The sequence below is a fragment of the Macaca nemestrina genome, chromosome 5 (assembly GCF_043159975.1).
Source record: "Macaca nemestrina isolate mMacNem1 chromosome 5, mMacNem.hap1, whole genome shotgun sequence".
Classification (NCBI taxonomy): Eukaryota; Metazoa; Chordata; class Mammalia; order Primates; family Cercopithecidae; genus Macaca; species Macaca nemestrina.
In genome coordinates, this window is record NC_092129.1 from 152,228,474 (window position 1) to 152,255,417 (window position 26,944).

Sequence of the window (26,944 nt, forward strand, 5' to 3'; positions counted from 1 at the left end):
CAGGAAGTCATTGTGGGTTTGCATCTGGCCGATGTGGATGGTAGTCCTGAAAGGTAGTGTGTGACTAGGTGGGCTCTGGAGGGCAGGGATGTGCCTGGTGAGAGGAGAACAAGACAGATAGGAAGGTTCCAAAAGCAAACTTCAGGGGGCCCTGTGCCCAGCACCAGGATTTAGAAAATCTTTTTCCAGCCACTTTTGGACTGCTTGCATTCTACTTTCCTGTCCACCAGGCCATTGCAGGCAGTTCCTTCATTGAGTAAATATTTATCAAATGCCTACTGTGTGCCAGGCATTGTGTTGAAGGAGCTGGGGCTGAGGTGAGAGGAACCAAACCCCCCTTGCGCTCAGGGTTGTCCCAGTCTTGCTCAGGCAGAGATCAGTAAGGAAACTGTAACACTGATGGTTGGCAGGACGTGTACACATACTTTGCAAACTCACAAGTAGACCATCATCTGTGACCTAAGAGTCACAGAACGTTCACAAGAGAGACAATGTTCAAGCTATGTTTTGAGATATAAGTAGGAGCCCAACAGGCAGCTGGGACAAGAGAGCATTGCTGAGAATCCAGGATGTGAATTTCTTTCCCCGGGCCAGGCCAAGAATCAGACTCAGCTGACTGAGGAGCCGGTGCTTCCTGGCAAGAAAGGGTGTCCCACATCTGACTATTCCAAAATCACAGCTACTCAATATTGAGACTTAAGACAGAGACACAGAAAAAGAGAAAGGCCTGATTTGAAAAGCAGAATTCTCCAGGGGTAGGGGGAGGTCAAACTGCAGTTTCTGATATAGTATGTGTGGGCAAGGCCAGAGAATTGCATTTCTTTGTTTGTTTGTTTTTGTTTTTGTTTTTGAGATTAAGTCTCGCTGTTGTCCCCCAGGCTGGAGTGCAATAACTCAATCTCGGCTCACTGCAACCTCCACCTCCTGGGTTCAAGCGATGCTTCTGCCTCAGCCTCCCAAGTAGCTGGGATTACAGGTGCTTGCAACCACGCCCAGCTAACTTTTTGTATTTTTAGTAGAGACAGTGTTTCACCATGTTGGCCAGGCTGGTCTCAAATTCCTGACCTCAGGTGATACACCCACCTCGGCCTCCCAAAGTGCTGGGATTTACAGGCATGAGCCACTGCGCCTGGCTGAGAACTGCATTTCTGACAGGTTTCCAGGTGATGCCAGTGCTGTTTGTCCCAGAACTACATTTTGAGAATCACTGACCTAAGGCAACCTGGTTTGATCTCTAATATCAGAAGAGGACTGGGAGAGCACTATGAGGCAGAGGAGACCCTCGGATCTCCTTGTGTACCTTCTGATCCAAATACAAGGTGACCTAGTATGACAACTATTAGCAAACTCACAGGGATAACAGAATGGGCTAAGAATGAGAATCTTTGGTGGCTCACGCCTGTAATCCCAGCCACTTGGGAGGCTGAGGTGGGAGGATCACTTGAGCCAGGGAGGTGGAGGTTACAGTGAGCAGAAATCAGGCCACCAACACTCCAGCCTGGGCAAAAGAGTGACACTCTGTTTCAAATAAAATAAAATAAAATAAAAAGGCCGGGCGTGGTGGCTCATGCCTGTAATCCCAGCACTTTGGGAGACGAAGGCTGATGAATCACTTGAGGCCAGGAGTTCCAGACTACCTTAGCCAACATGGTAAAACCCCGCCTCTACAAAAAATACAAAAACTGGTCGGGCATGGTGGCATGCACCTGTAGTCCCAGCTACTCTAGAGGCTGAGGCAGAGAATTGCTTGAACCAGGGAGGCGGAGGTGAGTCAAGATCACACCACTGCACTCCAGCCAGGGCAACAGAGCGAGACTCTGTCTCCAAAAACAAAACAAAACAAAACAAAAACGAATGAGAATCTTGAAAAGTTGGCAAATGGCTTCAATTACGTGTCCCCCCGAATTTACAAGTGTTTTTCAAAATATCACATCCTTGAGCCCACATGGACACCAGAGGGCATCCTGAGCTCACTAAAGCCACAACTGTCGCATTAGACCATTAGAATCCCGTGTAAAGGCCAAGCGTGGTGGCTGACACCTGCAATCACAGCACTTTGGGAGGCCGAGGAGGGTGGATCATCTGAGGTCAGGAGTTTGAGACCAGCCTGGCCAACATGGTGAAACCCCATCTCTACTAAAAATTAGCTGGGTGTGGTGGCATGCGCCAACAATCTCAGCTACTGGGGAGGCTGAGGCAGAAGAATCGCTTGAACCTGGGAGGCGGAGGTTGCAGTAAGCAGAGATTGCATCATTGCACTCCAGCCCGGGCAACAAGAGCAAAACTCCATCTGGAAAAAAAAAAAAAAAAAAAAAAAGAATCCCTTGTAAAGGTTGGGCTTTGGCTGGGAGCAGTGGCTCACGCCTGTAATGCTAGAAATTTGGGAGGTCCAGGGTGGGCCAAGGTGGATCACTTGAGGTCAGTTCAAGACCAGCCTGGTCAACATGGTGCAACCCCATATCTACTAGAAATACAAAAATTAGCTGGGCATCGTGGCACGCAACTGTAGTCCCAGCTACTCAGGAAGCTGAGGCAGGATAATCGCTTAAGCCCTTAAGGCAGAGGTTGCAGGTGAGCTGAGATCGCACCACTGCACTCCAACCTGGGCAACAGAGCAAGACTGCATCTCAAAAAAAAAAAAAAAAAAGATTGATATAATTTTTAGACAATTTTTATTTTCTCTTAATGAAGGTAAGAGAATTCTATGAGGGTGAGTTTTTTTCCTTAAGTTTTCACTATGAGTTTTGTTTTGTTTTGTTTTTTTCTCCTTGGAATTATCTTTTATTTTATGTTTTCACTTGGTTCAAAATTCAAAGGTTCAAAAGGTTAAAAGTCTCTGTCTTGGTCAGGTGTGGTGGCTTAGGCCTGTAATCCCAGCACTTTGGGAGGCCGAGGCATGTGGATTACAAGGTCAGGAGTTCGAGACCAGCCTGGCCAACGAATACAAAAATTAGCCAGGCATGGTGGCAGGCACCTATAATCCCAGCTACTCCAGAAGCTGAGGGAGGAGAATCGCTTGACCCTGGGAGGCAGAGGTTGCAGTGAGCTAAGATCTTGCCATTGCACTCCAGCCTGGGCGACAAGAGCAAGACTCCGTCTTGATAAACAAACAAACAAACAAATTTAGACATTTGGTCAGGCTCGGTGGTTTATGCCTGTAATTCCAGCATTTTGGGAGGCCGAGACAGGCGGATCACGTGAGGTAAGAAGTTCGAGACTAGCCTGGACAACTTGGCAAAACCCTGTCTCTACTAAAAATACAAAACATTAGTGGGCGTGGTGGCAGAAGGCTGTAATCCAGCTACTCGGGAGGCTGAGGCAGGAGAATCACTTGAACCCGGGAGGCGGAGGTTGCAGTGAACTGAGATTGCACGATTGCACTCCAGCGTGGGTGACAGAGTGAGACTCCATCTCAAAAAAAAAAAAATAGGAAAAACTGCTCTATAGTGATAGTCATCAGATCCATGGCTACTCGGGGTAGGGCAGAATCAAATATGGCAAAGAGAACTTTCTATATCTTGATAGAGGTGTGGGTGACATGGCTGTATTTGTCAAAATTCATTGATGGATTTGCTAAAGATCTGATCATTTCACTATATGTAAATGATGCAATTTAAAAATAAAATTTTAATAAATTTAATACATTTTAAAATAAAAATATTTTTGCTGGGCACGGTGTCTCCCGCCTGTAATCCCAGCACTTTGGGAGGCCAAAGTGGGCGGATCACTTGAGGTCAGGTATTTGAGACCAGCCTGGCAAAACCCTGTCTCTGCAAAAAAACACAAAAATCAGTCGGGTGTGGTGGTGTGTACCTGTAGTCCCAGCTACTTGGGAGGCTGAGACAGGAAAATCGCTTGACCCTGGGAGGTAGAAGTTACAGTGAGCTGAGATTGCACCACTGCGCTCCAGCCTGGGCAATAGAGAGAGACTCTGTCTCAAAAAAATAAAATAGGGTCGGGGAAAAAGGGAGGGAGAGCATTAGGACAAATACCTAATGCACGAGGGGCTTAAAACCTAGATGGCAGGTTGATAGGTGCAGCAAATCACCATGGCACATGTATACCTATGTAACAAACCTGCACATTCTGCACATGTATCCTGGGACTTAAAGTAAAAATTACAATAATAAAGAAAATAAATAATTAAATAAAAATATTTTAATATTAATCATAAAAAGTAGCCGGGCGCGGTTGCTCACACCTGTAATCCCAGCACTTTGGGAGACCGAGACGGGCAGATTACCTGAGGTCAGGAGTTTGAGACCAGCCTGGCCCACATGGAGAAACCCTGTCTCTACAAAAACACAAAATTAGCCAAGGGTGGTGGTGGGGGCTTGTAATCCCAGCTACTCAGGAGGCTGAGGCAGGAGAATCACTTGAACCAGGGAGGCGGAGGTTGCAGTGAGCCAAGATTGCACCATTGCACTTCAGCCTGGGCAACAAGAGCAAAACTCCATCCCAAAAATAATAATAATAATAAGTAAGATAATTGGGCCAGGCGTAGTGGCTCACACCTGTAATCTCAGCACTTTAGGAGGCCAAGGTGGGAGGATCACCTGAGGTCAGGAGTTCAAGACCAGCCTGGCCAACATGGTGCAACCTCATCTTTACTAAAAATACAAAAAATTGGCCGGGTGTGGTGACTCACGCCTGTACTCCCAGTATTTTGGGAGGCCGAGGCAGGTGGACTACGAGGTCAGGAGATCGAGACCATCCTGGCTAACACAGTAAAACTCCATCTCTACTAAAAATATAAAAAATTAGCCAGGCGTAGTAGCATGTGCCTGTAGTCCCAGCTCCTGGGGAGGCTGAGGCAGGAGAATCACTTGAACCTTAGAGGTGGAGGTTGCAGTGAGCCGAAATCACACCACTGCAGTCTAGCCTGAGCGACAGAGCAAAACTCTGTCTCAAAAAAAAAAAAAAAAATTAGCAGGGCATGGTGGCGCACCCCTGTAATCGCACCTACACAAGAAGCTGAGGCAGGAGAATCACTTGAACTCAGGAGGTGAAGGGTGCAGTCAGCCAAGTCAAGCCTGGGCAACAGAGTGAGATTCTGTCTCAGGAAAAAAAAAAGAGAGAGAGAGCAACAATTAGAGGCAAGATAATGTATGAAGACATCTGTCACAACATTGTAAAGGCAAAAATGAAACAAGCAAACATTCAAATTCGTTAATAAGGGGCTGGTTAAGTAAATTAGAACACAACGGATTTCTCAGTTTATGTATCTTGTTTCTTTTTTTTTTGATGGAGACAGGGCCTCGCTCTCTTGCCCAGACTGAAATGCAGTGGCACGATCATAGCTCACTGCTCAAAGGATTCTCCCGTCTCAGCCTCCCCAGTAGCTGGGACTACAGGCACGCACCACCACACCTGGTGCCTGCCACCACACCCAGCAAAATCATTTTTCTTTTAAGCTTCGGGACACTCTCTGGACCCCTAATCTACTCCCTTTCAATCTATCAAATACTATCTATAGAATAATGAAGTTCATGGCCTGGCATGGTGGCTCACGCTTGTAATTCCAACACTTTGGGAGGCCAAAGTGGGTGGATCATGAGGTCAGGAGTTCGAGACCAGCCTGGCCAAGATGGTGAAACCGCATTTCTGCTGAAAATATAAAAATTAGCCAGGCATGGTGGCAGGCGCCTGTAATCCCAGATGCTCGGGAGGCTGAGGCAGAAGAATCGTGGGAGGCGGAGGTTGCAGTGAGCCGAGATCACACCACTGAACTGTAGCCTGGGCGACAGAGCAAGACTCCCTCTCAAAAAAAAAAAAAAAAAAAAAAAAGAATACCAAAGTTCCAAAGGAGGGTAGGTAAGCAGGCTGCACAAACAACTTTCGCAGAGTGGATACATAATCAGTGACTTGAAACACCTGCTGGGCACTCAAACTAGGGCGAGGGAAAGAGAAACAGAATGAGTATATGCTATGAAAACTGGAGATAAGTAAGATTCCTTACTCATATCCTTATCTCCAGTTCTTGGCACATAATGGGCACTCAGTTTATTGTTAAGTGAATAGGCTGCTGTGGAGAAAGGTAAATAAATGGTGGAAAGAATTACAAGGTGATTAACAAATCTGTACACTAAACCCCCGTGACAGGCAATTTACCTCTATAACAAATCTGCTCATGTACCCCTGAACTTAATATAAAAGTTTTTTGGCCAGGCGAGGGGCTCACACCTATAATCCCAGCACTCTGGGAGGCCGAGGTGGGGGGATCACCTGAGGTCTGAAATTTGAGATCAGCAGGCTGGGAGCAGTGGCTCATGCCTGTAATCCCAGCACTTTGGAAGGCCAAGGCGGGTGGATCACGAGGTCAGGAGATTGAAACCATCCTGGCTAACACGGTGAAACCCCGTCTCTACTAAAAATACAAAAAAAAAAAAATTAGCCGGGCGTTGTGGTGGGCGCCTGTAGTCCCAGCTACTCAGGAGGCTGAGGCAGGAGAATGGCATGAACCCAGGAGGCGGAGCTTGCAGTGAGCTGGTATCACACCACTGCACTCCAGCCTGGGCGACAGAGTGAGACTCCGTCTCAAACAAAAAAAATAAGAAAAAAGAAGTTTGAGATCAGCCGCGCCAACATGGTGAAATCCCCATCTCTACTAAAAATACAAAAAATTAGCCAGGCATGGTGGTGCCTGCCTGCAGTCCCAGCTACTTGTGAGGCTGAGGCAGGAGAATCACTTGAACTCGGGAGGCAGAGGTTGCAGTGAGCCGAGATCTCACTCCAGCCTAGGCGACACAGTGAGACTCTGTCTCAAAAAAAAAAATTAATAAATAACATCAGGCTGGGCGCGGTGGCTCACGCCTGTAATCCCAGCACTTTGGGAGGCCGAGACGGGCGGATCACAAGGTCAGGAGATCGAGACCATCCTGGCTAGCACAGTGAAACCCCGTCTCTACTAAAAAATACAAAAAAATTAGCCGGGCGAGGTGGCGGGCGCCTGTAGTCCCAGCTACTCGGGAGGCTGAGGCAGGAGAATGGCGTGAACCTGGGAGGCGGAGCTTGCAGTGAGCCGAGATCCGGCCACTGTACTCCAGCCTGGGCGACAGAGCGAGACTCCGTCTCAAAAAAATAAATAAATAAAAAATAAATAAATAAATAACATCAGTAAGAAGCTCACTCCCTAACCCAAAAACCCTCCTCAAATAATCACAATTGTCTACTCTCATCTACCCTGCACCCCATACTCTCCCTCTCCCCACAGTGGCTGAAAGAATGGTGGGGAAGAGAGGAAGAAGAAATTGCCTTAGGCCTTCTCCCTCTTCTAGAGTCTCTACCTTTCCACTATTTTCTTTTTAAAACTTTTTGCTTTTTTTTTTTTAGACATTGTCTTGCTCTGCCACCCAGGATGGAGTGCAGTGGCGCAATCTCGGCTCACTGCAACCTCCCCCTCCCAGGTTCAAGTCATTCCCTTGCCTCAGCCTCCCAAGTAGCTGGGACTACAGATGCCTGCCACCATGCCCGGCTAATATTTGTATTTTAGTAGAGTTGGGGTTTCACCATGTTGGCCAGGCTGGTCTCTAATTCCTGACCTCAGGTGATCCGCCCACCTCGGCCTCCCAAAGTGCTGGGATTACAGGTGTGATCCACTGCCCCTGGCCAAAAAGCTTTTACGTGAGCAGGTCTGTTATAGAAGTAAATTACTGCCGGGCGCAGTGGCTCACGCCTGTAATCCCAGCACTTTGGCAGGCCGAGGAGGACGGATCACGAGGTCAGGAGATCGAGACCATCCTGGCTAACACGGTGAAACCCCGTCTCTACTAAAAATACAAAAATTAGCCGGGCATGGTGGTGCGTGCCTGTAGTCCCAGCTACTCGGAGGCTGAGGCAGGAGAATGGTGTGAACCCAGGAGGCGGAGCTTGCAGTGAGCCGAGATCGTGCCACTGCACTCCAGCCTGGGCGACAAAGGGAGACTCCGTCTCAAAAAAAACAAAACAACAACAACAAAAAACATTAGCTGGACGTGATGGCACCACCTGTAATACCAGTTACTTGGGAGGCTGAGGCAGGAGAATCGCTTGAACCCAGGGGGCGGAGGTTGCAGTGACCTGAGATCGCACCACTGCATTCCAGCCTGGGCGACAGAGAGAAATAAAATAAAATAAATAAAATAAAATAAAAATAAAAATAAATAAATAAATAAATAAATTTTAAAAATGGGCAGGAAGATGTCTGAACATAAAAACACTTGACTCCACAGCGACCAAGGAGAGACAACTTAAACCTCAAATTCTCCTTTTTTTTTTTTTTTTTTTTTTTTTTTTGAGACGGAGTCTCGCTCTGTCACCCAGGTTGGGGTGCGGTGGCCGGATCTCTGCTCACTGCAAGCTCCGCCTCCCGGGTTTACGCCATTCTCCTGGCTCAGCCTCCCGAGTAGCTGGGACTACAGGCGCTCGCCACCTCGCCCGGCTAGTTTTTTGTACTTTTTAGTAGAGACGGGGTTTCACCGTCTTAGCCAGGATGGTCTCGATCTCCTGACCTCGTGATCCGCCCGTCTCGGCCTCCCAAAGTGCTGGGATTACCGGCTTGAGCCACCGCGCCCGGCCTTTTTTTTTTTTTTTTTTTGAGACGGAGTCTCACTCTGTCGCCAGGCTGGAGTGCAGTGGCTCTAGCTATATCTGCTCTCTGCAAGCTCCGCCTCCCGGGTTCAAGAGATTCTCCTGCTTCAACCTCCCGAGTAGCTGGGATTACAGGTGCGCGCCGGGGTTTCTCCTTGTTGGCCAGGCAGGTCTCCTACTCCTGACCTCAGGTGATCCGCCCGCTTCGGCCCCCATAAAGTGCTGGGATTACAGGCGTGAGCCACCGAGTGGGATCTCAAACCCCAAATTCTTAAGTATGGGTGAACCCAATCACCCCTCCCACTGCTGGGGAGAGACGCTTGGTCGGACTGGATTTAACCCAATGGGAGTCAAGAAAAAGGTAAAGTCCCGCCTCCATAGCAGCTCCGGTCCAATGGGAGCCTCCCGGTATGTTCAGCTGGGAGCTGGGCCGGACTACGCTGGCTGGGAGCACCGCCTGTGACATCCACGGGACTGGTGGCCGGGGACCTGGACCTGAGCTAGAAGCACCAACCCCGGCCGCCCGCCCTCTTGCACCCCCCCTCGTCCTACTGCTGTCCTTGCTGGTGATGGTTCGTTCCGGAAGTCAAGCCAGTGAGTGCGGGACTCTGCTCCGCCCTCCATACCTGCTAAGTGTCCCCTTCCCCGATAACGTCTGACCCCTGCAGCCTGGCAGCGAGAGTCCAGCCCTCCGGGGAGACTGAGGCCGGGTGCCACCACCACCACTGGAGGCCTGACGATGCCTTACGCGGGTGCTGAGTCGTAGGGGGACTTAATTATGTAGCACCTCTCCCCTTCCCCTGAGCCATAACCTTCCCCAAACTGTGGCCTTTATGAGGCCCCTTGGGAGCGCTTTTTGGAGCCCAGGGAGGTCTGGGGCGATGGAGCTTGCACGATAAAGTCAGGCTTAGCGGGTAGGTAGGGCTTCCTCTGAAACTGGTTATCTGTGGTAATTGTCCCATGTCTCACACTTGAAAATTAAACTTGGCTGTAGGAGGTCCTTATGCCCATAATCCTAGGACTTTGGGAGGCCGAGCTGGGCCGAGGATTGCTTGAGTGCAGGAGTTGGAGACCAGCCTGGGGAACATGACGAAAACCTGTCAATACAGAAAATACAAAAAAATTAGCCAGGCGTGGTAGTGCACACCTGTAGTCCCCGTTACTCTGGAGGCTGAGGTGGGAGGATCATTTGAGCCCGGGAGGCGAGGTGGTAGTGAGCTGAGATTGCGCCATTGCACTCCAACCTGGGTGACAAGACTGAAACTCCGTCTCAAAAAAAAAAATAAATAAATAAAATACAAACATTAGCTGGGCGTGGTGGTGTGTGCCTGTAATCTCAGCTATTTGGGAGGCTGAGGCAGGAGAATCGCTTGAACCTGGCAGGCAGAGGTTGCTGTGACTCTAGCCTGGGAGACAGAGTGAAATTCCATTTCAAAAACAGAACAAAACAAAAGATGGGGTCTTGCTTGCTATGTTGCCCATGCTGGAATGCAGAGGCACAATCATGGCTCACTGCAGCCTGGAACTCCTGGGATCAAGTGATCTTCCCACCTCAGCCTCTTGAGTAGCTGGAACTGCAGGGACGTTCTACCATACCCAGCTCAAGAGACGGAGTCTGGCTCTGTCACCAGGCTGGAGTGCAGTGGGGCAATCTCGGCTCACTGCAACCTCTGCCTCCTAGGTTCAAGTGATTCCCCTGCCTCAGCCTCCCAAGTAGCTAGGATTACAGACATGCACCACTACCCCCAGCTAATATTTGTATATTTGGTAGAGATGGGGTTTTACCATGTTGGCCAGGATGCCTTTGATCTCTTGAGCTCATGATCCGCCCGCCTCGGCCTGCCAAAGTGCTGGGATTACAGGCGTGAGCCACCGTACCGGTCTTTTTTTTTTTTTGGAAACGGAGTCTTGCTCTGTTGCCCAGGCTGGAGTGCAGTGGTGCCATCTCGGCTCACTGCAACTTCCTTCTCCTGGGTTAAAGCCATTCTCATGCCTTAGCCTCCCAAGTACTTGAGATTACAGGCACCGGCCACCGCACCTGGATAATTGTTTTGGATTTTTCTTTTCTTTTTTTTTTTTTTGAGACGGAATCTCGCTCTGTTGCCCAGGCTGGAGTGCAGTGGCCGGATCTCGGCTCACTGCAAGCTCCGCCTCCCGGGTTCACGCCATTCTCCTGCCTCAGCCTCCCGAGTAGCTGGGACTACAGGTGCAGCCGCTTGCTGCAGGGGAGGGAGGGTGGATGCAGCGTGACTTCAGTGGGGATGTGGATGACAGAGAAGCTATGTCTTGGGGAATGAGTGAGGGTTTATCAGAGAAGGGAATTTCAGGCATTTTGGGAGGAGGTAGGAGTGGAGGTGGAGAGAGCCACCGTTTTGCCCTCTTGTAACTTTGGAGTTCTGGGGTTTTGACTTTTCAGAGTCACACACCCTCCAGACCACAGTGGCCTGTGAGTTGTTGAGGAACCAGAGCAGCTGGGGACACTGGCACTACAACTATGACGGCCAGGACTTTCTTCTTAGCACACTTGAGTCTTTCAACTCCAGCAAAGGCCAGCCAGAACCAAGCAGAGCTGCAGAAGGGGAGAAGGGAAGGAAACAATCCTTCCTGACCTAGAGCTGCATCTACCCTCTCTGGAAATACCTGAAAGCTGGGGTGGGACCTCGGCCCACCGTAGGTAGTTGATAGTTGTGGACTGGTCAGTGCGGGGAAGGTGGAGGAGCTGAGGGCACTGTGGGAGGGATGGAGTGCAGGCCCCTCAGCCAGCCCTCAAAACTCCAATACCCATGTCCTCAATGAACACAGCTCTGTTGCTGACCGTCCTAGCCACTCTGCTTGCCTTTCCTTTCCCGTGCTTGGTCAGCCCTTTTCCCACTTGGTGTTCAAGTTCTGACCCAGGGCTGAGCACCCAAGGGCTCTCAGGGTGGGGCATCACCTACAGTCACCATGGACCACAGTGGAATGGTGCCTGAAGTCCTGGTGTGGAGGATGTGTGGCAGCTTGATAAGACCAGAGGCAGCCAGTTTGTCTAGGAGGTCTTTGCCACCACTTTTCCCTGTCCCACTACTCCCCTTGGTGCATGGGACTCTCTGCAAAGCCCCTGGAGAGGAGCCATCCCAACATGCTAGGCCCTTGACCTCTATCCTCCAGTGTCCCGCTAACTTAGCTGAGGGATGGCCTGCCCCAGCCCCCGAGTCCCTGGAACCCTAAGCCACTTACCCCCTGGGGCATGGCACTGCTCAGAGTCAGCAGTCCGCTGCGATCCCTTTGACGTGAGCATAGGTTCTCCTGTCTGGTGACGCACCGGGCTGATGCTGAGTCTTTGTGTAACCTCAGATGAGCAACTGGGGTTTGGAGGCATGTAGCAAAGGTAGGGAGCCCGGCTGGTCTCACAGAGACCCACATACCCTCTTGCCTTTCAGAGCCTCCCCACATGAAGCACCCCCCAGTCTGGATCTTCTGTGGGCTTCTGGCTTCCGCAGTGGTTGTTGCGGGAGCTGCACATGCCTTCCTCCGGAAGAAGTGGAGAAAGGGCAGGACAGCAGGTATGCTCAGAATATCAGAGCTGGAAGCAACCTTAAACATCACTGGACATCAGTCTCTCTGGGAGGCTGGGGCTTGAGAAAAGAAATTTCAAGAAGAGCAGCCTAGGGAATATGAAGAGAGGGGAGTGGGTTAGGGGTCCTGTTTCCTCTCTAGCTGACTTATGTTGCCTTCTCCCAATATACGTATACATTCTCTCCATCTCTCTCTGTCTTTGTCTCTCTCTCTCCCTCTCCTTCCTCCCCCATCTTACCCATGAGAAGTTTTACCTCCTGAAGTATGTTTCTTTCTTCTTCTTTTTTTTTTTTTTTTTTTTGAGATGGAGTTTCGCTGTTGTTGCCCAGGCTGGAGTGCAATGATGCGATTTCGGCTCACTGCAACCTCCGCCTCCCGGTTCAAGCAATTCTTCTGCCTCAACCTTCCAAGTAGCTGGGATTACAGGTGCCCACCATCACACCTGGCTAATTTTTGTATTTTTAGTAGAGACGGGGTTTCAGCATGTTGGCCAGCCTGGTCTCGAACTCCTGACCTTGTGATCCGCCCGCCTCGGCCTCCCAAAGTGCTGGGATTACAGGCATGAGCCACCGTGCCCAGGTATGTTTCTTATAAACACCCAAGCAATGAAAACCAAATCAAAACTGGGCTCTCAAACTCCTCCTATCTCTCTCTCTTTTTTACTTTTTCTTTTTTTTTTTGAGATAGAGTCTCATCCTATTGCCCAGGCAGTGCAGTTGCTGAGTGCAGTGGCTCGATCTCAGCTCACTATAACCTCTGCTGCCCAGGTTAAAGTGATTCTTGTATCTCAGCCTCCTGAGTAGCCGGGATTACAGTCATGCACCACCACATGCAAAACAAACAAACAAACAAACAAAAACCACCATTTTTTCTTGTATTTTTAGTAGAGACAGGGTTTCACCATGTTGGCTAGGCTGGTCTCGAACTGCTGACCTGAAGTGATCCGCCCACCTCAGCCTCCCAAAGTGCTGGGATTATAGGCATGAGCCACTGCTCCTGGCTTCCTCCTATATCTCTTGATCAAACTTCAGGGGAAAACCTGCCAGATTCCCCAGGAAGGCTGCTTGGAGGTAGGTGGCGGGGTACAGGGAGGCCTGTGCCAACTTCTCATTGAACACCACTTCCAGCTTTCCTACCCCCATTTCTCTTCACAGGTATGCTGAGAGAAGTCTACATTCCCATGTGAAGTAAGTGGGGTGGGTAGATGGGAGGGCATATGAGAGTGGGGCAGCAATTTTATGTCTGAGTTGGAAGGAAATTTAGAGTTCATTTAGTCCAAATCCTCTTTACTAGGTGAGGAAACTGAGGCACAGGAGGGGGAGGTGCCATTAGCCAGGGAGTCAGAGCCAGGACTTAGAACCTGGTCCGCACCTCCTAGTTTGTTCCTAACCAACCCTCCCCACTCCTCTTGCTCTCACCTCTGACTCCCTATAGGCTACAACTAGAGTTGACTCCTCTATTTGAGGTAAGAGTGTCTGGATTTGGGATAAGGTGACCTCAGTTTGCAGGTCTCATGGTGGAGATCAGAGGTTCCATCGTTGAGAAGAGGGGACTTGGTCCACACTGAGCAAAGGAATCTGTCTAAATTACTATTAAGAGAGATCATCTCCCACGGTGGGCCAAGCCTGAACCCTCAGCCCTCCATTTCTTCCCTTTCTTTTGCCTTCAGATTGACAGGCCTAAGAAGTCAAAATAAGTGGTTTCCTAGACCTGGTCGAGAGCAAGTCTCTATTGGTCCCAACTGAGTTTTTTCAGCTGTTTTTTCAACCAAACAGCACCCCATCTTCCAGTGAGGGGAAGGGAAGACTGGGCTGACAGCAGCAAGGCTGCTCATCTCACCTCTCCCCATCCAGCCATGCCAGCCGCCACACCTGGTGGGGAGAGGTGGGCCTCACCTGGGTCCCCTGGCAGTGCTCTGTGAAGAGTCTTGACATTGTACTGTCATAATAAAGGTGTATGTGAAGTATCTTTTTATGGTGACTTTCTAAGACCCAGGGAATCATGGGACCAGTACTGATGACTCAGCCTGGTTTCCAGTCTCCTCCAGGCCCAACGGTGGTCCCCAGCACTGGTCCGGGCCTGGGAGAGCTAACCTTGGCTGAAGTGAAGCCACCTACCCTTCAGGCATAACAGGACGGTGAGACGGAAGGAAAGCATGCCTCAACCTCCCATCAACCCTGAGCACCCCAGGACGGGCCCGGCTAGAACTCTAGGCATGCAGGAGGCTGACCCCTGACCTGGCTCATATCCAGCCACAAGGCAGCCAGGGACCCAGGCACCCACCCCTTGTCTGCATCCCTCTCGGGAATGGGCCTCTTGCCCAAGCCAGAAATACACCGCCCACAGTACAAATTGTAATCTAAAAACAAGAGGGCGGTGTTGAGTGGGGAAATTGTGGAAGGTGTTTTAGGAACCACTAGGAAAATGGGCAGCAGGGACTCTCTGGACTGGCTTGGGGAGAGCGCTTTTGGGGAACCTGTAGGATGGCAAGCTGAGAAACACTGGTGTGGAGATTCCAGCCAAATCCCAGGCCTGCCCCTCCCCCTCCTCTGGGAGGCCGTCTTCTTGGCAGACAGCAGAGAGATGCATGACAAAGGTGCCGTGATGGTTCTGTCCTGGGGACTGAGATGGCTGGGGAGGGGCCTCCTCCTGTTCCAAAGCTTGTTCCTCCCACCCCCACCAGGCCCCGTAATCTACCTGCCTTTTGGGCAGTTAAAGGCTGAGAAGTGAACACAGCTCCAACCCCACTGCCTTGTAGACCTTCAGGCAGATCTGTGGCAGGTATTGAAACGCACGCATACAATTAGGCTCAGAAAGTCTACACAGACAGGAGATGGGCACATGAACAAAGGCAACATGACAGAGTGGGGGAAAAGGCTTAAAAGACTCACGGATGCTACCAAGATTAAGACAGCTGGCCACAGGACACCCAACCCCTCAGAAGGCAGAGCCAATGACCCCAGCAGACAAGCCCAGGCAGGGCTGAGCCTGGAGCCTGCAATGAGAAGCCTTACTTAAATCGACAGAGGGCAGCGTGCCCAGTCCAGACCTGGCCTTCTGGCCTTCGAAGCTGCGGGGATCCCTGGTCCAGAGCCCCCTCTGGAGCCCCCAGACTTACCCCAGGCCCTCCACTGCGATCAAGTTTTGGGAGCAGACAGACAAACATCATCTCTCACAGACAGGCATTCCGTTGGCTATTCTCTTGCAAACAGAATCAAGCACTAGGCCAGCAGCATGAGCCTCAGGATACTCAGGCCAGGCCCAGAAAAACAGACCCTGAGGGGGAGCTTAGGGCAGCCTTCCTGCACCCCTCCACAAATCACTCTCCACCTCCTCTCCATCTTTCTGCCAGCCAGCCCCACTAAACAAAGCACATCCCTCAATCTGGGGGCTGGGGGAGGGATGCACAATGAAGCTGGATGCCTGAGTCCCCCAGAGGAAGGAGGAACTAGATACCTAGGTCCCTGTGGGGGGCCCTTGGTGCCCGTCTGAGGCTCCGTCTTTGAGGGGATTGTAGAGGGGGGTTGCTGGAGCTCCTTTTAGCGTCTCTGAAGGGGATTCTGTGTGAGGGGATTGGGACTGGGGGTTGGGGAGCAGGAAGTAGTCCCCAGGGGAGCCATCCAGGCCCATTCAAGGGTTGAGCACTTGTTTAGGGTTAGAGCTGCCCCCTTTGGGGACCGGGATTGTCCAGCCAAGGCCATTGTCCTGCCCCCTTCCCCCAGTCCCTCCCAGGCTTCTTTGAACCTGAAGTCAGATATTTTTTTCTCCCTACCCCTTGGTTTTCCCCACCCAGGGCCTAGGGCTGGAGGCCTGGGCCAGGGAGGTGGGGGAGGGAGAACGGGGCCTACTGTGGTATTAGATGTCTGAGTTTTGGTTGAGAGGGGAGCAAGGAACCTGATGTGCAGGTTCTATAGTGGAGGGGGCCCCAAGCGGGTGTCAGATCCCTCTGTTTGGGCAAAGGTTGGGAAACTGAGGCCCAGTCAGTCCAAAGCCTGGTCCCTTGAAGGGGAAGTAGGGGCCAACCCCTCAGTCTGTTAGATGAGGAGACTTCAGAGTATGATTCTGGAAAAGGGGTGAGAGGGATACACACGGAGGCCCAGTCTGGCAGTCTACTCTTGAAGATGGGGTGAAACTTGGCAGGCTGGGCAGATGGTGCCAGGCACCCAGGCTGTGGGGTGGCTGGATTTGGCCAGTATCTGGATGGGAATGCCTAGGGTTCTGGATGGGTCAGGGGGAGGGCATCAGGGAGCAGCTGGCCAGTGTGCTTATGGCTGTTGATGCATTGAGGGATAGCTCCACACACACATTCAATAAATTTGAGGAGCTGAGAGGGTGACTGGCCCCCCGTGAAGCACAGTGCCAGAGGTCTTTGGAGAGGGGGTCAAGCACCTGGGTTCCTGAAGAACATGGTGGTGTAGGAGTGATTCCAGACAGCTGGGACGTGCAGAGCCCGAGAGAGTGCCAGGGCGCAGGTTGGGAGTTGAAAGTTGGGTGTGGTGGCTCACGCCTTTAATCCTGACACTGGGAGGCAGAGGCGGGAGGATCGCTTGAGGACAGGAATTCAAGACCAGCCTGGGTAACATAGCAAGACCCCATCTCTACTAAAAATAAAAAAATCAACAGGTCGAGGTTGTCCAAGCCTGTAGTCCCAGCCACTCAGGAGGCTGGGGCAGAAGGATTGCTTCGGCCCAGTAGATCGAGGCTGCAATGAGCCAGCATTGTACCCCACTGCACTCCAGTCTGGGCAACAAAATAAGACCCTGTCTTAAAAAAAAAGGTTTCGGTGGGGGACCTGTGCCAAGGTCCTGGAGGGGCGCCCAGTTGTGTCTCCCGGTTGTCTCCTTCCACAGACACCACTGCCACCACCATTAGGCAAACATCCTTCGCCTCAGTTTCTCTCCCCCACCTTCCTCTCCTCCACCCATCCAGGGGGCGGGGCCAGAGGTCAAGGCTAGTGGGTGGGACTGGGGAGGGAGAGAGGGGTTGAGTAGTCCCTTAGCAAGCCCTCATTTCACCAGGCCCCCGGCTTGGGGTGCCTTCCTTCCCCATGGCGGGACACCTGGCTTCGGATTTCGCCTTCTCGCCCCCTCCAGGCGGTGGAGGTGATGGGCCAGGGGGGCCGGAGCCGGGCTGGGTTGATCCTCGGACCTGGCTAAGCTTCCAAGGCCCTCCAGGAATCGGGCCGGGGGTTGGGCCAGGCTCTGAGGTGTGGGGGATTCCCCCGTGCCCCCCGCCATATGAGTTCTGTGCGGGGATGGCGTACTGTGGGCCTCAGGTTGGAGTGGGGCTAGTGCCCCAAGGCGGCTTGGAGACCTCTCAGCCTGAGGGCGAAGCAGGAGCCGGGGTGGAGAGCAACTCCGATGGGGCCTCCCCAGAGCCCTGCACCGTCCCTACTGGTGCCGTGAAGCTGGAGAAGGAGAAGCTGGAGCAAAACCCGGAGGAGGCAAGTGAGCTTCGACGGGGTTGGGGTGTGGGGAGGTGGTCATGACAGGGCAGCCTGATGGGGAAGTGGTCACCTGCAGCTGCCCAGACCTGGCACCCAGGAGAGGAGCAGGCAGGGGCAGCTGTCCTGGCCTGGGAGGGGTGTGTATCGACTGCAGGCAGCCTTGGCAGGCAGGGGCCGGGTGGGAACTGGAAGCTGGAATTCGAAGAGACAACTGCAGGTGAGGGCAGAGAAGCCTGGGAGAGTCGGAAGTTGGCCCAGGCTGGCCTTTGCTCTGGCCCAGCCCTTGTCAGGGTCTCTCACATTTCCTAGGCCTGCCCAGGGTCAGGTCATTCATTACCGGTCCAGCACCAGACTCAGCTTGGGGTTGGTTTGAGCTCCTTTTCCCACCCTTAGTCCTGCTTGACCCTTATCAGACCCAAGATCTTGGCCTTAGGGTTAAGCAGAGCCTGGGGGTGAAAACAGTGCTTATCCCAGGATTATTGTTCCTGAAAGTCTAGGGTGTGGCTCGTTTCTGATAGGGGCTCCTGTTTGGGCTGTGTGTGTGCACGTGTGGAGCTGGGTTTACCTGCAGTCAAGTATAGGGCTTGTCCTCCCTTGACCTGTGCCTCAGGCCAGTGACTTGCCACTGTGTTAAGGTGCACACCCTGGCACCCCTTGTAGAGAGCTGGATTTTGATTGACTTCAGCCTCGGTTCCAAAGTTGTAAACAAGAAAAATGGTGAGAGATTTCTCCAGGCCATTCCCCAAATGTAGAGCTGCTGAGGGATTGAAGGCATCCAGCCCTGCTGAGGACTATTAAAGATGTATCTTCCAGTCCTTCAAGGCGACAAGTGTAAGCAATTAGAGATTAAGTACTAAGCCTTGAGACCTCACAAAAAGGTGTGACTGGTTTCTGGAGTGACGGAGAAGCCCCAGCCTCTTTGCAGGAGGTCACTGCTGAGCCTTGAATGATAATGGCTGGCAATTGTGGTCCACTTCCTAAGTGCCTGGCTGTGTGCTCCGTTTATACATCATGACCTCATTAACCAGCACAAAATCTCCTAGGGGGAGGTATTATTATCCTATTTAACGGGTTTTAACTGCTAAATGATGAAGCAAGGATTTGGGCCGGTGTTTACTTTATTCCAAGTCCCCAAAATAGAATTTGGAAAATCTAAGATAGCAGAGGGCATTTACCAGTTTGAGTTATTGGCTGAGCAGAAGTTGGGAATGAAAACAGCCTATTTGAAATTGATATGATCAAGCACCCTTTGAGGCTTCAGGAGTACAAAAAGGCCTTGTTTTTTTCCTCACTAGCTGTGTTCCTCTGTCCCCCGGCAGCCTCACTGGCATGCCCCAGGGCTCGGTCCTTCAACCTCTGCTCAATCTACCCTTCCTTCCTCTCACCCACCCTCAAGGCTTAAATGCCATTTAGACACTAGATGACTACCGCGTTTTCTGTCTCCTGTGATGGCTCCCTGAACTGCTCCACCCCGATCACCCAGTTGCTCAAGGCCGAGCCCAGTCATCCTCAGTTTCTTTCACATCCTACATCCTATCCTTAGGAAATATCCTGAATCAATCACAGCCTAACCCCCTGCCCTCAGCCACTATCATCTCTGCTGGGATTACTGCAGTAGCTTCTCGAATTCTACTGCTTCCTCCCTACTGTCTGTGGCCAATATGTCAACTAGAGGCTGGGCACGGTGGCTCACGCTTGTAATCCCAGCACTTTGGGAGGCCGAGGCGGTCAAATAACCTAAGGTCAGGAGTTCGAGTCCAGCCTGACCAACATGGAGAAATCCTAGCTCTACTAAAAATACAAAATTAGCTGGGCGTGGTGGCACATGCCTGTAATCCCAGTTACTTGGGAAGCTGGGGCAGGAGAATCACTTAAACCTGGGAGGTGGAGGTTGTGGTGAGCCGAGATCGTGCCATTGCACTCCAGCCTGGGCAACAAGAGCGAAACTCTCAAAAAAAAAAAAAAAAAGAAAGAAAGAAAAGATGAGACCGGGTGCGGTGGTTCACCCTGTAATCCCAGCACTTTGGGAGTCCAAGGTGGGCAGATCACTTGAGGTCAGGAGTTTGAGACCAGTCTGGCCAACACAGTGAAACTCCATATCTACTAAAAATACAAAAATTAGCCGGGCATAGTGGTGGGTGCCTGTAGTCCCAGCTACTCAGGCAGCTGAGGCAGAATAGCTTGAACCCAGAAGGCAGAGATTGCAGTGAGCCAAGATCAGGCCACCGCACTCCAGCCTGGGTGACAGAATGAGATTCCATCTTCGGGGAAAAAAAAAAGTGAGAGATCATTTCACTCGGACTAAAACAAAGTCACTACGTCCGCAACAGGATCCACCTAGCCACCAGACCAGCTTTGGGCTCTGGCAGGTCCACTTCAGGGCCTTGCCATTCTTGTCCTTTGCTCAGATAATCACCTTCTCTGTCTTTAAAAGTGTCACCGTCCTCCATAATCCCTTTCCTTCCTTTAGTCCTGTAGACTGCTTTATTTATTTATTGTTATTTTTTTTTGAGACGGAGTCTCACTCTGTCCCTCAGGCTGCAGTGCAGTGTTGCGATCTTGGCTCACTGCAACCTTCACCTCCTGGGTTCAAGCAGTTCTCCTGCCTTAGCCTCCTGAGTAGCTGGGATTATAGAGGAGTGCCACGATGCCTGGCTAATTTTTGTATTTTTAGTAGAGATGGGGTTTCGCCATGTTGACCAGGCTAGTCTTGAACTTCTGACCTCAAGTGATCTATCCACCTTGGCCTCCCAAAGTAAAGGGATTACAGGCTTGAGCCACCGCTCCCAGACTGCTTTACTTTTTTCCATAACTTCTTTTTAAACAGAGGCAGCGGTGGTAGGAAAAGGGGCAGCACGGGTCTCACTATGTTACCCCGGCTGCTTTCCAACTCCTGGGCTCAAGCAATCTGCCCGCCTCGGCCTCCCAAAGTGCTAGGATTACAGACATGAGCCACTGTGCCTGGCCATTTTTTATTTTATTTCCTTTTTTATTTTTCAGAGCAGGAGTGGAAGTTTATTATTAAAAAGTGATAGAGCAGGAAAAAAAGGAAAGTGCACTTGGAAGAGATCCAAGTGGGTGACTTGGAGAACAAGTGCCACACAGCACTTCTGTCACTCTGGGCGTCAGGGCCCTGTCCACTTTGTATAGCCGCTGGCTTATAGAAGGTGCTCGATAAATCTCTTGAATTCAAAAATCAATTAGGATGCCGCTGTAGTGAAAAAGATACAGTAAAGATGAGGGATAATCAATTTTTTAAATGAGCAGTAAGTACACACAAAGCACTTTATTCATTCTTATGACACCTGTTGCTTTTTTGCTGTGTTTGGGTACACGCATGGCATGTCATAGTTTGTGGGGCCCTCAAAGCAAGCTGGGGAGAGTATACCGAATTTAGCTTCTGAGACATGATGCTCTTCCTTTTTAATTAACCCAGAACTTAGCAGCTTACCTATTTCTCTAATGTCAAAACGTCCTTAGACTGGGGGTGATACTTGAGTGAAAGAGAATTTTGCAAGTATTAAATGAGCTAGCTTCTTTTTTTGTTTTTCTTTGAGACAGAGTCTTGCTCTGTCACCCACGCTGGAGTGCAGTGGTGCGATCTCAGTTCACTGCAACCTCTGCCTCCCGGGTTCAAGCGATTCTCATGCCTCAGCCTCCTGAGTAGCTGGGATTACAGGTGTATGCCACCACACCCGGCTAATTTTTGTATTTTTAGTAGAGATAGGCTTTCACCATGTTGGCCATGCTGGTCTTGAACTCCTGACCTCGTGTCTGCCCAACTCAGCCTCCCAAAGTGCTGGAATTGAGCCACCACGCCCAGCAAAGAGCTTCTAACCTTCATAACCTGACAGGTGTTCTCCTCGAGTCCAGGGTCTCTCTGTCCTTTCATGGTGCTCTGCATCCCCTGGATGTGCCAGTTTCTGGGGGAAGACCAGTCCCTTGTTACATGCATGAGTCAGTGAACAGGGAGTGGGTGAATGACATTTGTGGAAAAGTTATTTCTAGAAGTTAGGTGGGCAGCTTGGAAGGTAGAGGCACTTCTACAGACTATTCCTTGGGGCCACACGTAGGTTCTTGAATCCCGAATGGAAAGGGGAGATTGATAACTGGTGTGTTTATGTTCTTACAAGTCTTCTGCCTTTTAAAATCCAGTCCCAGGACATCAAAGCTCTGCAGAAAGAACTTGAGCAATTTGCCAAGCTCCTGAAGCAGAAGAGGATCACCCTGGGATATACACAGGCCGATGTGGGGCTCACCCTGGGGGTTCTATTTGGTGGGTTCCCCTCAGCATGTTCTGACCACATCTCCCTTCTAAGGAACATTCCTGAATCTAGGCCTTTTCCTCCCCATCAAGGGAGTGGGGGAGGCACAGGGGCAGACTCCACCCTCACCCGTGAAGAGGAGTGGAGAGAGGGAGAAGATGCTTGGGCTTTGAGCTCCCTCTGGGAAGAGGTGGGAAGCTTGGATCTCAGGGTCACAAGGGCCCTGCATGCTCCCTCACTTTGCTTCTCCTTTGACTGGCCTCCCCCAGGGAAGGTGTTCAGCCAAACGACCATCTGCCGCTTTGAGGCTCTGCAGCTTAGCTTCAAGAACATGTGTAAGCTGCGGCCCTTGCTGCAGAAGTGGGTGGAGGAAGCTGACAACAATGAAAATCTTCAGGAGGTGAGGGTGGGAGGGGGATACATGGGGACCTTCCCTTTCTTGGCCTAATTTCCATTGCTTCCATCCCTAGCTTGTAGCTCTCCGTCTTTGGTGCAGTGGTTCTCAGTGGGATGGAGTAAAATTCCTCAGTTCTGCTGGGATAAGGTCCAGAGCCAACCCTTCCAGGATCCTACCTTTTCACACCACCTGGCTTTGCTGACACATCTAGTCACAGACCCCCGTGATGCTGTTACTCAGCAAGTCCAAAGCTTGCCCTTGTCACCCCCTTCCCACCTGCACAGATATGCAAAGCAGAAACCCTGGTGCAGGCCCGAAAGAGAAAGCGAACCAGTATCGAGAACCGAGTGAGAGGCAGCCTGGAGAATCTGTTCCTGCAGATATAAGAAGGCTTCATGAGTTATCCGTTGCTGTGTAACCAACTACCCCCAAATTTACTTAAAGCCATGAACATTGACAAACTCAAAAGCATAATACAAATACCAGCAAAATGGTGCCAATGCAGATAGAAGTAGTTGAATAAGCAAAAGGATTTTACAAATTGGAATAAGTAAGAGTACACTGGTGTGGAGATGAAAATGATTTTGCAGTCCAGATACTCCAAAAAGCAAGTTCCATCATGGGATTAAAGTTACAGCATTTTATAGGGGACACACCTGTCAGAAGATATAGTGAGGGAGACAGGTTACCCTGAGAAAGGCGGCAGACCAAGATGCGAGTGTGATCCCCCCATGATGGACAGAGGATAGAAGGTCTCCTGGACATGTCCTAGACCACAGGCAATCTAAGGAGAGTTAAGCAAGGCCATAGAGGAGTCCTCAAGGTACAGTTGGTCATCAGAGGACTCCCCTGTCTCCCAGGAATGTCCTGCCTTAGTGTCACTGGTATGACCCCTCACTGGTTGGGAACAGCCCATGGGAAGCAGAGCCTCAGCACCAATGCTACTGAGGGTGTCAGAGCACAGGAGCAGGGCCTTGGGAGATGACCCAGGAGTGTGACTCAAACCTGCCCTGACCGGTCTGGGCCCTTTGAAATCAAGTCATCTCGAGCTGAATTGCTGGATGATTCTGCTCACACTTAAATGAGGCAAGGGGAACCAGAAGGCCCCCAGGTGAATCTCTGGTTTCCACACACACTTCTGCCCTCATTGTGTGAAAGTAGCCATGCCTCCTCCTGGGGATGAGGGTCTATTACCTGGGCCTGGAGAGGAGCAGAATCCTCTTCTTACCAGGTGGTCTCTGGGCACACACTGTCCAAACTTCTCTGGTGACAACTGTCATGTGTAGTTCAGTGGGCTGTCTTTTGTCTTCTTTTAAGGATACCCTCTAAGGTTGGCTCTTAACAAGGAAGTGGAAACCTCTGTTCTATCTGCAAGGAAGTGAATTCAGACAAGAACCTGAATGAGCTTGGAAGTGGATTCTTTCCCAGAGTCTCAAGGAAAGAACGCAGACCTGCCCGTACGTTGATATTAGCCCTGTGAGACTGTGTGGACTTGCAACCGACACGACTGTGACATGATAATTAGGTGCTGTTTAAAGCCACTTGGTTTGTGGTAATTTGTATGGCTATGGCAGCGATAGACACCCATACAGCAGAGAAGATGCCCTCTCTCCCTGGCCTCTCAGATCCTGGAACTCCTCTCTTCCCTGAATCTCGTGCCCTTGTCATCCCCTAGGCCTCATCATGCCCAAGAACCCCAACCCTTCCATGCTCTCAATCTCGCACTTCCCCCCGTCTGGCCATCTTTCCACTCATCCCATGCAAGGTGGCCACAGGCTCTGAGGACACAGATACTATCATTTTTTTCATATGCTGTGATATAATATCAGTGACTACTCATTGTCTATGTGCCTGCATTCCAGGCTTGAAGTCCGTTCTGCAGTACATGAATTCCAACAATCCTTCCACCCCACTGAGATTCCCAATCTAGTGATCCTGCCATCCACTCCCTGTTACTCACCCTTGGTGAGCTTTCCCACTGCCTGGCAGGCCAAGAGGATGCCACCCGGGTTGGTGGGGGACACAGAAACTCCATGGCACAAGGTGCAGCTGAGCTGCTGTGGGTCTCACTAGTGCTGAGCTGAGAAGATGCCCTGGTTAGAGGGTGCTATGGCAGGTGTGGTGATAGAATGCCCTGTACAATAAGGATGGGGTTGGGGGAAACCTACAAAGACAGGGGAGTTGGCTGGTTACTGCTCGGCTGCATTGTTGCCCTATGAAAGGATCATGAGAATCTGCGGAATGTTAACAGCTGTCACTGGCTACATGTGACAGCCTCTGCAGTATCTCATGGAGAGGTCTTTATCTCCTGTAACAAAAGGGCAGATAGTGTGGAATGGTAGCTGAAGACCTCATTATGAGGGCCACAGTGCTCTAGAGATGTTTGACACTCAGCCAAAGCAGGCCTGTTACAGGAAAGTCAGGGCCCTGGTGGGGAAACCTGAGATTCTGCAAACTGGAATAGGATTATGCGATGGGTGCTATCTAGGATCTTCGGGGCATGCAGAGGAGGCTCACCCTTTTCTAGTAATGGTTCCCACTTCTTATCCTGGAAGATGCTACAGAAGCCTCACCCCTATGATGCCATGGGAATCCCACTTAGGAGCTTTGCAGGAACTGCTAGCACATCCCCATAGGAGGCTGGGGACCACTTCTGGGATTGGAATTTGAGGGCCTTTGATTAAGGAACCAGAATTTCAGTCTGGATGAATAAAAGTCATTTGGCTTGGAAGCAGTTTCTCAGGGCATGGGTTTATTAAACACCCCAGGACTTTGACAAATGGAAGTTATTCCACTGCTGGGGTGAATCCATATAAACTGGAAAAAAAGATGCCCAACTCTCAACAAGGTAGACATGTCTTACTTCCTCTGGAAAATGTAGGTGATGGAATAACGAGGCTGAGGAAAGTGGGCATGGGGAAGGCCCACCAGGACTATGCTCTACAAGAGGGCCCAGAGGACACACTTTCCACCAGAGCCTCAGGAACGTGATGGTGAGAGGGACCTGCATCATTAAGAAGTGTCTGGGTATTGTCCTCTGCAGGCTGGGGATATGGTAGTAAAGATGGTCTCAGAGTTGCATTTATTAATATCCTTGGGAAGAGTGTGGCCCTGAAGAGACAGAGACCACATGGTGACAGTGACCTGCAGAAGCCAGAGGGCACGGTTACTATGGCAACTTCAGAGGAGCAGCCAAGAGGACTCGAGCTGCAGGTAGTGTGGGGAAGGTTAATAGAGGGTGGTGTCCCAAGGTTAGGACAGGTAGCCAACAAGGGCGCTGCTTGATGTCTATGATAAGAAAGAAAGAACTGAGGAGCAGGAGGGTGAAGGTGTTTGACCCAATACAAAGTCACGATCCCATCCTCAATGCCTAGACCTCAACCAAGATTCAGATTCAGATCTCAGTGACAGAGGAGGAGTCCACAAGATTCAGATTCAGATCTCAGTGACAGAGGAGGAGTCCATATCCCTAGGAGAAAGACACTGCAACCCCACAGAAGTATATGCTGGGACAATTCCCTCAGTCATTCGGCAGAGGAACCTATAGTAATTTACACAGGAGACTGTACACTGGGGAAAGGAAACAGGCAGAACTAGGGGGATTATTAGCACTAGGTGTGAGCTACATTGATGCCCAGATGCCCACAGCACCATCATGTCTCCCATCACAGCTTACGAAGGCCAGGGAGTAAACCTGGACACATTATGGCCCACAATGGGACCACTGGATCCATAGACTCAGCCCTCATTATCTTCCAATTCCCTGAGTGCATAATTGACACTGATGCACTGTTAGGTGGAGTCACCCCCACACTGGGTCCCTAGTCTATAGAGTAAGGGCTGTCATTGTGCTGAAAGCCCAAGGGAAACTGACAGTGCCCCTATCTGGCCAAATCAAAAATCATAGCGTGACCCAGGTGGGTCTTGTGGAAGACACTGCAAGTATTTTGGAGGTTGCACCACCAATAGAGAGCTGAAGGATGAGGGGTGGTGTTGAGGCTGTCTGTTGTGTCTATGTAATTCAGCAACCTGTCCCCGAGGAAGCCTGATGAGGTCTAAAGAATGAATGAAATTACTCCAGGTATGGCCAAGTAGGAGTTATAATTGCAACTTTTATGTTGTCTGAATATCACTGATAGAGCAGATTAATAAAGCCTCGGGCACACAGCATGTAGCTGTGGATCTGGTGAGTGTGTTCCTTTCCACTTCAATTAGAAAGTGGATATGGAGTGATTCACATTCATGTGGGATCCACAAAACATCTATTTATAGTTTGTCTCAGGGCTATTGTAACTCCCCTGCCCTCTATAGCATAGTCTTAAGACTGTACTAGCCACACTGGATATAGGATATTAAATCAGCTCGTTTTATTGACAACTTCCTGTTGACTGGGGTGGATGAGCAGCAGGTAAGAGGTGCACTGTACTCCTTGGCAAAACACATGCAATCCAGAATGTGAAGACAAACTTTACAGAGCTTCAAGAGTGGCCACTCGGCTGAGAGCAGTGGCTCATGCCTGTAATCCCAGCACTTTGGGTGGCCAAGGTGGGTGGATCACCTGAAGTCGGGAGTTGGAGACCTGCCTGACCAACATGGAGAAACCCTGTTTCTGCTAAAAATACAAAATTATCCGGGTGTGGTGGCACATGCCTATAATCCCAGCTACTTGGGAGGCTGAGGCAGGAGAACCACTTGAACCCGAGAGGCAGAGGT

At 50.7% G+C, this 26,944-nt stretch overlaps 1 long non-coding RNA gene and 1 pseudogene across 1 annotated transcript; both read left to right on the forward strand.

Moving 5' to 3' along the window:
- Positions 1–8,577: 8,577 nt before the first annotated feature.
- On the forward strand, positions 8,578–14,091 carry LOC139363452 (uncharacterized). Its single transcript, XR_011623864.1, has 3 exons — positions 8,578–12,110; positions 12,589–12,702; positions 13,793–14,091. It is a non-coding gene; the product is annotated as an uncharacterized lncRNA (long non-coding RNA).
- Positions 14,092–17,160: 3,069 nt separating this feature from the next.
- LOC139363453 (POU domain, class 5, transcription factor 1-like) lies at positions 17,161–22,140 on the forward strand (annotated as a pseudogene).
- The last annotated feature ends 4,804 nt before the right edge of the window (positions 22,141–26,944 follow it).